Source organism: Corapipo altera, unplaced genomic scaffold (genome assembly GCF_003945725.1).
Source record: "Corapipo altera isolate COAL_440 unplaced genomic scaffold, ASM394572v1 110, whole genome shotgun sequence".
Taxonomy (NCBI): Eukaryota; Metazoa; Chordata; class Aves; order Passeriformes; family Pipridae; genus Corapipo; species Corapipo altera.
The window spans coordinates 1,367,565-1,378,108 of NW_020884960.1; the positions used below are offsets into that span (position 1 = coordinate 1,367,565).

A 10,544-nucleotide genomic window follows, 5' to 3' on the forward strand; every position below is an offset into this window, starting at 1 on the left:
CACCTGCACCGCGGGACCGCCGCTCTCCGCCCGCCGCGACACCGCCCGCGCTGCGCCTGCGCGGGGCCGCCCCGCGCGGGGGGCGGTGCGGCAGAGAGCATGGCCCCGCCCCCCCGGGACGGGGCGGCGCGGAGGGAGCGCCCCCCTCCCCCAGCCGTGAGGGAACGCGGGCAGGGAGGGAACGCGGGTCTGGGGGGCACCGCCGGCCGTGGGGGAGCGCGGGCAGGGAGGGCACCACCTGCCGTGGGGGAACGCGAGAAGGGAGGGCACCGCCGGCCGTGGGGGAGCGCGGGCAGGGAGGGCACCGCCGGCCGTGGGGGAACGCGAGAAGGGAGGGCACCGCCGGCCGTGGGGGAGCGCGGGCAGGGAGGCAGCGCAGGCACTCCGCTGGTGGCGGTCCGGTTCGGCTCGCTGACCCCCCCGGTGCTGTCCCTCTGTCCCCGCTCGGGGGTCGCACCCCCGTGGCACAGCAAGCTCGGTGCCTGCCCGGCACCTCGGGCTGCGCCCCGCGGAAGGCGTGTGCCGTCCTCCGCCTCCTGCTGCCTTTTCCCGCTCTCCAAGAAGCCTCCACGTGGAAGCGCTCACTTCACGGGGTAGTGTAGCACACCCGGCGCCTCTCGCCTCGCCCCCGGTGGGGACCTGACCCAAACATTTAAAGACGAGGTACTACCCAAACTTACCCCGCGCCCTGGTTTCTGATGCCACCCTGTGGTCCCGCGAAACGCTTCTACCTCAGCAGCTGAAGGCTGGTGCTGAACAGCGCTGGAGGAGGCGACGCAGAGCTGAGGAGTGTGTAGGTAAATCATTCCCGAGCACGTCCCGGGGAGAGTCGGGCTCTTCTCCCCGGGAACAAGTGACAGGACGAGAGGAAGGGGCCTCAAATTGTGCCACGAGACGTTTAAATTGGATATTAGGGAAAATTTCCTCACTAAAAGGGTGGTCAGGCATTAAAACAGCCTGCCCAGGGCAATGCTGGAGCCACCATCCCTAGAAGTGTTCAGAAAATGTGGGGATGTGGCACTTGGGTCTTGAGGAAAGTTCCCAGTGTGACCATTCCCGGGACTCCCTGGCAGTCGCACTCCCCCCCACCAGTGACTTTACCCGCGGCACTGAAGCCCCTTTGCAGCGGCGGCTCCCGTGACTGGCGGGTCCCGCTCGGCTCCCCGCACACCCCGCTCACAGTCACCCCAGGGTTCCCATGGAGAGTCTCAGGTGTCTCGTTCCACAAAGCAATTTATTCACAGCACAGTAACGCTGGAGCTGGTACCTCCAAGGAGGGACCCCCAACAAAAGACCCCTGGGCTTTTCTCCCCTTCCAGTCCAAGTGTGTGCAAGTCTCAGCTCTTCCTCCCCAGTCCTCAGCTCGTGCTGTGTTTCTGAGTGCCCAGGCACCCGACTGGGCCACGGGTGCCCCTGCCCTCTGTTATGCCCAGGGGTGGCAGTTCCTCTTGCCTCTGGCTCCCTTCAGGCAGAGCTGAGTCTGCAGCTGCACCCGAGCCCCCTGCACCAAATGGACTCTTCAGATATGGTCAGTGGTGGCCTTGGCAGTGCTGGGTTAATGACTGGACTTGATGGTCTCAGAGGACTCTTCTAGCCTCAGTGATTCTATGTTATTTCATCTGGGCATGTGCTGCAGAACATCAGTCCAGGACCCTGCGAAAGGCAACAGCATTTGCCCTAACTAACACCACCTCCTCCCCATGTGCTTTTGACTGACAAGTGTCCTTTTTTCCTGCAATTCTCCCAGAGAGTGTGAGTTTCTATTTTTCTCAGAGCAGACACTGAAGAAAAGCAGTGCTGCTGGCAATGACATACAAAACCTTACACTGTGGTGTTGAGCATCCAGTGCAGCAATAACCATGATGTGATGGCTCTCTGGCTGTAAAGGCAGTCAGGACTGGGGCTCCTCAATGCTTTTTGCAGTCACTCAGACACATGTCCACCTGGCCATGTGAGTCAATCTAGGAGATCAGTGGCAATGAAACAACCACTCCCTCCATCCAGGTCTGTAGTTCAAAATACTAAGACAATCTTGAAACAGTATTGTATTTTAATTCAATTAATTATTTTTCAAGCTTTATAGAAAAATGAATTGTTCACTACAAATTGATAAAACTGCCTTAAGCCAACTTAAACCTCACCCATCCCTTGCTTAAATGTGCACATTTAGTACAGCTAAAAGGAGTCTTTGCATTCAGAGGAAAGCTGTATTTGGAAAAAACCAGCTAGAATTCAGTCCGTCTCTGCCAGCCTCTCTTCTGCCTAATCCACGTCATATTTTCCAAAGTACTGTTGTTTTTTGTTGCAATCAGAGATACTCCAACATCTTCTCTGCATATTTGCATTCAGCACTCTCTGAAGGAGAGTGTTTGCCAGAAGTATCAGCTTTGACAAAACAAGAGTCTCTATCAAAGCATCTAACTGGGCTGGAAGGCTGCTGGGACGGGTCTCAGTCTGCAAGGAGTTCAAAATCTAACATTTCTCCCTCTGACAGCTTTTGTGACAGCACAGAAAGAAGCATGCAGCATATATGCTGCTGCACTGCTAGGTGAGGGGAGCCTATTCTCTTGATTTTCCCTCAGGAGACTCATTTGATTGTTGAAGGCTATCCAGGTTGATGGATGGCTTGTTTCCAGGAGGGACAGCAGGGATCAGGTGACAGCCGGGGCTGGTCCCGAGCAGGCACCTCTGTCTTCTGTGGCAGTAGTCAGGGGAACAGTGGGACACAAGCTTAACTCTGCCATCCCTACATCCACAGGCCTCACCAGGTTTGTTCAAATCTCCTGGACCAGTGGGATTGATTTCCCAGGCCTTTGCAGTTTCATGCAGAGAGCAAAGCTGCCCCAGCAGCTCCCAGCTGGAGTCTGGTTTCCTGCAGCTCTGCCTCGCCAGGATGGGGCTCTCCTACTGTCCAGCACAGGGTGACTGTCCTCTTCAGTCCCAGCCAGGATATGGAGCAGCTGCTACCCAGGGGTGCATGGAGAATGGCAGGCCTGTAAGGTGAGCTGTGCAAGAGGGCCCAGTGCAAGGGCTTGTGTTTCCAAAGCAGTGGGCTGCTCACGTCCAGAAAGCTCCCCTCACGATGTGCCTTGGCTCAAAGAGCTCCTGCAAAAGGCTGCTCCTCCCCATAAGATGGAGCATGGTAACACTGAGGGCAGGGGGGCAAAGCTGCTCTCCACAAACCTCATTGCTTTGTATCATGGCCCATGGATCATTTGTGTCTTTCTGGGGCTTTCATGGAAGTGGAAGAGTTGAAAGGAGCACTCTGCTTGTTTTGCTGGCAAGTCAAAAACACCTTCTACACTGTCACTGCACATTCTTCATGTTGACCATTTACTGAGGAATCTGGGGCAGTGCAGCTCATGGTGCAAAAAGGGCCAGGCTGAGCTTGGCCGCTCAGTGTTCTCAAGGCAGAGAACTCCTTGTGTAGGCTGGTTTGTGGTTGAGGGGCACAGACCAGGTGTGGAGGGCCCATACACTCACCCCGCAGCCAAACACAAAAGGCTCTTCTGCTCCTTTTCAGCAAAACCCCCTTTCTGCCCAAGCTTGGCCCTGCTCCAGGCACAGTGGCCAGGAGCACTGGCTCTGTTTGTACAGGTAGGGATGGCTCCTGTCCTCCTACCTAGAAAACAAACTGCATCAGGTTCCTTCTGCCTTTACACACTCTTGCCTTTCCATCAGTGTTTACTTGTTTAGTAGTTGCTATATCTGTATTCACTTCCTAGTAAGTATAAATAGAAACTAAAGCAATGAAAGCTCAGCATGCCTGAAAGTACAGCTACACATTAGAGGTGTGCAGTGGAAGTGATGGAAAATGTGGGAATGTGACTGATGGAATGCATTTTTTCACATCTCATTTTCTGAAAAAGCTCTAAATGGGACAATGCCATCAGGGTTACAGTAAAAGGGAAGAAAATCTTTGCAAGATACCTGTGGTATTATCTTGGTGCAGAAGAGCAGGCTGAGGAAGTAGCCAAAATATCCAAATTAAAGCTATATGTATAAATGTACATAAATGAATGGTTAAGATTATAGATATGTTATCTATGATATATGTTAATGATATATGACATATACATTATATGTAAGATATATAGCAAATTGATGTCAATGGGTATAGACTTAACTGAAGGCATGGTCCTGGAGACTGAGTAGTTTGGGATGGAACTTTGGACTGGAAATATGCTCAATGTTTGTAAAATATTTAGTGAATTGAAACATGAATGATAGAAGACATCCTCTAAGAGAACGCATGGTGCAGTGTGATAAGAAACTGATGAAATGCTTATAAAACAGGGCTCTACCTTAGATCTCCTGAAGCTCAGTCACAGCACAGACAGCACAACACTTGCTTCTCTACAGGAGACCTGTGTGACAAATCTTGTGCCTGGTCCAGAAAAAGTCCCGTTCCTCACAGGGCTCTAAAGCAGCAGCTGTGGGCAGTGGTGTCTTTCTGGACAGGCAGGGTGGCATGAAGCTTCTGGGCTCTGCCCAGCTGGGTGCCAGCAGTGGGCAGGGGGAGAGGCAGACCCCAGGAGGAGCAGGATGGGATGGACAAGGGTGTGATGAAAACCTTCTCTATGAGGCCCAACTCCCATGTCTGTCTGCTTACTATCCAAAAGCAGGGAGGTTCAAGCCTAGAAAAAATCCAAAAGGTTTTTGAGAAGGCAGCTGAAGCCTTGCTGCCATTGGTGTTTACTCCAAAACAGCTTCAGGCTATTCCCTGGCTGAGATTTTTTTTTATGGGGAATGAATCAGCCAGAAAATCTGTTTCAAACTGAGGTAAGTAGAAGAAATCCTGAGACAAATTGCTCATAAGAAGAAATTACTTGCCCTAGATCATACTCGCTCAGTGTGTTGTAGACTAAACAAACATTAGTCATCTACCTGCTTATGTAACCACAGAATGAAATGCCCTTGATATGAGAGGAATGGGAATGGCAAATGCCATTCTGATTTTTAAAAGGGATTTGGGGAACTACAGACCACTCAGTTTACTGACTCTATCAGGCAAATATATAGAAGCTATTCCAGAGAATGTGATTGATAGAAATATGGAAAAAAATCTGGTAAAAATAGTGATGAGTCATTTTCTAGAGGAGAAAGTGCTTCAGTGGCAAAGCAAAGAGGCTGCATGTCCCCAACAACTGAGGGCAGAGGTCCATCTGGGGACAGAGCACCTGGCTGGGGAGGCCAGGGCCAAACCCCATCCCTGCTGCCAGACCAGGTTGCTGCTCCCTGGCAGCTGTGCCCACTGCCCACTCCACAGAAGCGATGGGTGGTGGCACCCCAGTGTGCCCCCACTGTGCTGCTGGGGAGCAGTGTGAGGGGGCTGAGGTGAGGTGCAGGGGGTGATGCCCCCGTACCTGCAGCTCTCAGTGCCGAGTCACTGGATGGGGAGAAACCAGTGACTCCTGACCAAACTGTCTCAGATGAGATTTGAAAATGAGCCATGAATTTTGAAAGGAGCTTTTCAGAGAAAGAGTTGAAAACTGCATTTTTACTTCCCCAATCTCAGTCGAGTTTACGTAAGATCTCATCCCAGATGCTGCTGCCTGCAGTGTAAACCACAACAGGGCTTCTCAGAGAGTGTGACTAGTAAGACCAGCATTAATAGCCCTATTAGTGGATGGATGACCATGTCTAGCATGTAAAAAGGCCTTACAACAAAACAAACCTTTTCTTTTTGTTCTTTGAATGCCAATGGTCTTGTCTGACATTGCTCTTTTTTTGAGAGCTGTGGTTCCAATCCTGGAGGAAGAGTGCTGGCTGAGTGCTGCTGACTTGTACCTGCTCAGCCAGGCTTGTGTTTGACAGCACACCATCACCACCACATCCTTTTGGGTCACAGGGTAAGAAAACACGGCACACAGAGGCTGCTACTGCAAAGTGGTGACCACAAGCAGTTTTAAGCTCGAGTGACAGCTGTGGGCAAAGGGAACCCCCCACCCAATACTGACTCCAGTTTTCTGTTTCTAATCCCTCAGCCTTTTTTCTCCCAACACCCGAGGTCTTTTCCTGTAATCCCTTTGGGGTTATTGCCCCCACACACATGCTCCTGGAAATTTGGTGTTCAGTTTTGGCTTTCCATTTCTGTGGGCTGCATGCCTGTGTTTTGCACAGCACAAACACCAAAGGCTGCCCCAGTACCTGCAGTTGGTCACCAGCTGGCTTGGAGCCGTGTGTGGACACCTCCTGGTCAGCCACGGGCCTGTCCCTGAGTCCCAGCCAGGTGCAGGTTATGTGCAGCCCACGGGGTCAGGGCTAACCCTGAGCTTGCCTTTTCCTCTTGTTTCATTTTCTGTTTGCAGTTAAATTTTACTAATTAAGTTAATGTCTTATTACACAATCTTTTCTAGAATCGTTATATTATCATAAAAACCAATCACAGAACAATCACAGGGTTGGAAAGGACCTTAAAGCTCATCTCATTCCATTCCCCATGCCATGCCTGCTTCCACTAGCCCAGGTTGCTCCAAACCCTGTCCAACCTGGCCTTGGACACTTCCAGGGATGGGGCAGGCACAGATTCCCTGGGCACCTGATACACCCAACATGTTCTGCAAATAAATAAAAAACCCCATATGGAAGTGCACCTGTATTTGTATAATATATTTGTATGCATTTGTACAGCTTCCCATATGTAGAGACAGATGTGTATAAATATCTCTCTGTCTAGCAGGTCATGTCAGTGCCACCCTGGAGCTGCACAGCTGGTGGCTTCTGCCACCCACCCTGGGCTTGTGCTCGCTGCTGTGCTTGGTACAGCCCCCAGGAGAAAGGTGCTCTGACTCTGGGAGGAGACAAATAAAATACCCATTACTGGAGGGACTGTAAGAAGGAAACGGGGAATAGCAGGAACAGCCTTATGCCCCTGCTGTTGTGATCTTTAGGGTCTTCCTAAGGATACTGTAATTTGCAGTTTACATCAGTAAGCTTTTCAGTTAGTAGAAAGATCCTTATATACACAGTCATTACAACAATCAGCAATACAAGAGTAGCAATAAGTAAAAAACCTGTTGGGTGTGGGAGTAGTTGTATAACAGCAGCTGTTGGAGCTAAATCCACAAAAGTGTCCCACCATCAGGCAGCAGCAGGAGCCGCTTGCCTTGTGGCATAGATGAGGTGCTGATTCTGAGGTAACACTTATGCTTCTACAGCATCACATGGCACACGTCTACACCAACAACAGAATGTTGCTGTTCTCCATCACACTGCTGTTCAGTTTCTATCAATGACTGTATGTTATCTTCTAAATTTCTTGTGAACCACAGAGTGCTGTTATGGAAACCACCTGCTCTTGGTCCGAGGAGGGCCCGCGTTTGGGCCGCACACAAGGAGTGCTTGGCAGACGCTGAGTCAGGTGTGATGTATGGAATTACCCAGTGCTTTCTGTCATTGAGGATGTATTCAAATGAGATTTTTTTTATAAACCAATGAAAGCTCCAACAACATTAGAATACAGATTTGCGCTCTCAAGTGGAATTGGAACTACCCAACTGTAAGAATTCTCACGATTTCAGAAGGGTAACCCAGAATGCACAATCCCTCACGCAATGAGGGCTCTCAGCCTTGAGGAGTTTCCTCAGGAGAGCCCCTGTCTGCTGACCCTCAGCTCCGAGGAAGAGCAGCTCCACTGATCCCCACTGGGGCTCAGTCTGTAGCCCCACTGAATGTGATCTGTGGTCAGATACAGTCACATTACCCCTCACTGAGCGGGGTCTGACCTCCTGCCCCACCACAGCCACCACGCAGGTGTGACAGGGCTGGTCACGCCGGCCAGCTGGGACATGGCCGGCTCACCGGCCGGAGGGGCTGGTCCCTGCTGGGACGGTGCACTGCCACACCCTCACACAAACATTATCATGACACTCGTGAACTGGGGGAGTACTACAAACCCCAGTATGGCCTATGGGAATGACACAAAGTCAACCATCCTAGCTTTATTTATCTGATAAAGCTGTTGAGATACATGTGATGGGAGGGTTAACTGCTGGATTACAGCCGTGAGAAGGGACATGAGAGGGTATCTTGAGGATAAGGTGGACCCAAAGTTCCAAAGATGTTGGGATACTAAAGTCAGCTGATCCAGTGCAGATAGAAACAGATGGAGGCCAATCCCTCTCCTTAAAACAATACCCAGTATCTCAGGAAGCAAGGAAAGGTATAAGACCAGTAACTGAAGATTTTCTGAAAAAAGTGATGTCAATTCTTCATGAGTATCCTGTAATACTCCTGCCTCACCCGTTAAAAAACCTAAACTAGGCCTGGATGGAAAAAGAGTTCATAGATTTATCCAAGACTTACAAGAAATTAATTAATGAGTAACTGTACTGCAGCTAGTAGTTCCTGATCCTTCGACAATGATAACCATGATGCCTTGGCTAATGCCAGTTGATTTGTGTGCGGCCTTTGTCCTGTTCTGGTGCATCTGGAATCTCTGTATATTTTTGCTTTCACCTGGGAAAGGAAACAATCAACGTGGACTAGATTCCAACATACCTGGTGGTCGTGTTATGTGTGGTCCACACAAAAGAAATGTAGAGCTATCATTTCAGAGGTTCAGCTGTGCCTAATTGTGCCTGATTATCTCCCTACATCAAAGGTCTTTCCTATGCACAGCACAACCATCTTTCCCGCTCGGTGCAGCCTGGTGTTACGGCCCTGTGAGCCATCGGCTCCACTCCGAGTTCCGTGCCCCGCAACTCAGTGATGTGCAAACCCCACCATGCAGTCCTCTGTGCCACAGAGGAGCTTTGGAGTGGCCAGAGGAAAGGAGTATCCAGCACTTTCACATGGGCTGATACACAACACTCAGCAAATGAAAGCTTTGGTGAATCCTGGGTGGGGCTCCACAGGTTCTGCATGAGGCAAAGAGAAATAATTTCATACTCCACAAATCCTGGGGGACGTGGTAAGGGGTGTCTGCTTGTCCTTCCAAGATGATATTTGTGGTCCATGTGCCACAATTTCTGCAGGGATGGATCTTCCCTACTGAGAGCCAGAAAACTGCAGGTGGGCAGGCAGCTGGGAGGGGACACAGCCAGGACAGCTGACCCCAGCTGACCAAAGGGGTACTCCAGACCATGTGCTGTCATGGTCAGCAAGAAAAGCTGAAGGAAATGAGCTGGTGAAGCCCAAGCTGAAGTGAACTTAACAAGGGACAAGTGGAAAAAGCTGCCTTTGGCGACCAGCCCAGAGGCCCATGTATCCTTGGCATAGACTGCTACAGGGGAGGGTAATTCAAGGACCCAAAAGGGCACTGCTGGGCCTTTGCTGTAGCTGCTGTGGGCACAGAGAAAATTAAGCAGCTGTCTCCCTTGCCTGGCCTCTTGGAGGACGCCTCTCTTGCGGGGTTCCTGCAGAGTTGAAGAACAGCAGGTGCCGATGGCTCCTCCAGGGGTGCACTGGGGGCAATATCCCGCTGAGTGACACTTCCCAGTTCCCATCCATGAGCTGATTCGTGGCCTTGATCAGCAGGACCCGCTCACAATTTAACTGCCCCGTATGGGCACCATGAAAGTCTGACAGAGGGGGGAGCTCACAGTGGGCCATCACGACCTGAACAAGTGTCGCTGTACCAGATGTGCTGGAGCTCCAGTACAAACTGGAGTCCAAGCAGCCCAGTGGTGCCACAACTGACATTGCCCATGTGTTTTTCTCAGTCCTTGTGGCAGCAGTGTGCAAGCCACTGTTCACTGTTATGTGGAGGGGTGTCCAATACACCTGGAATCTACTGTCCCAGTGGGGGAAAGCACCACCTTCCCATTTGCCATGGACTGACTAAGGCTGCACTGGAACAGGGTGATGCCCTGAATGTCTGCAGCACATCGGTGACATCATGATTACAGATGCAGAATAAGGGCTGAGACCACCTCTCCTCAAGACTTTGGTGAGGTGACTTCTAGTCTGAAACCACTGGAATCCAACAGTGACCAGGAGCAGAGAGTCCCTGACCCTGGCTGGGAGGGTGAAAGAGACAGCCAGATTTCCTGCGCTCTGTGGATTCAATGGCCTGGCACGTGTGGTCCGTGGAGTACGGGGCTGGAGGGGGACAGATACAGGGTATGCCCTAATGCCATCAGGGAGCAAGGCCTGCACCCCTCGGGTCAGCGCCTGCCTCGGCCGCTGGCCGCGTGGCTCGAGGTGGACGGGCCCAGCTCTGCCTCTGGGGCGGCAGCGGCTCCTCGGCCCGAGGCTCCTGGGGCGGCCGTGCCCGGGCCGGGGGAGCCGCAGGCGGGGCGGCCGCGGCCCCTTTAAGAGGGAGCGCAGAGCGGCGGCGCCAGGCGCGGCTGCGGCCGCTCGGCGCATGCGCACATCCTGACCCCGCGACTTATTCGGTGCCGCCGGCGCGGGGCCCGCGCGCCTAGGCGGGGAGTCGCGCTGCAGCACGGCCGCGCATGCGCAAGGCGCGGCCCCGCCGTGCGCTTTGTGGCGCTGCCGGAAGCGGGCGCGGGCCGAGCGCAGCGAGCGGCGCTCCTGGTCCCGCTGCCGGAGCCGAGCGGCCGCGGCCCCGGCGGCCTGAGGGAGCGGCCCGGCCCGAC

At 52.4% G+C, this 10,544-nt stretch overlaps 2 protein-coding genes across 3 annotated transcripts in view; one reads left to right on the top strand and one right to left on the bottom strand.

Annotated features, from left to right (window-relative positions):
- The window catches only part of NDRG3 (NDRG family member 3), a 59,857-nt gene extending 59,799 nt beyond the window's left edge, over positions 1–58 (bottom strand). For both annotated transcript variants that reach the window (XM_027664027.1, XM_027664026.1), the window contains exon 1: positions 4–58. The gene's annotated coding sequence lies outside the window, so the exon portion shown is untranslated. The remainder of the gene's footprint in view (positions 1–3) is intronic.
- Positions 59–10,480: 10,422 nt separating this feature from the next.
- Positions 10,481–10,544, top strand: part of RALGAPB (Ral GTPase activating protein non-catalytic beta subunit) — a 64,012-nt gene continuing 63,948 nt past the window's right edge. Inside the window, 1 exon segment of the mRNA XM_027664012.1 lies at positions 10,481–10,544. The gene's annotated coding sequence lies outside the window, so the exon portion shown is untranslated.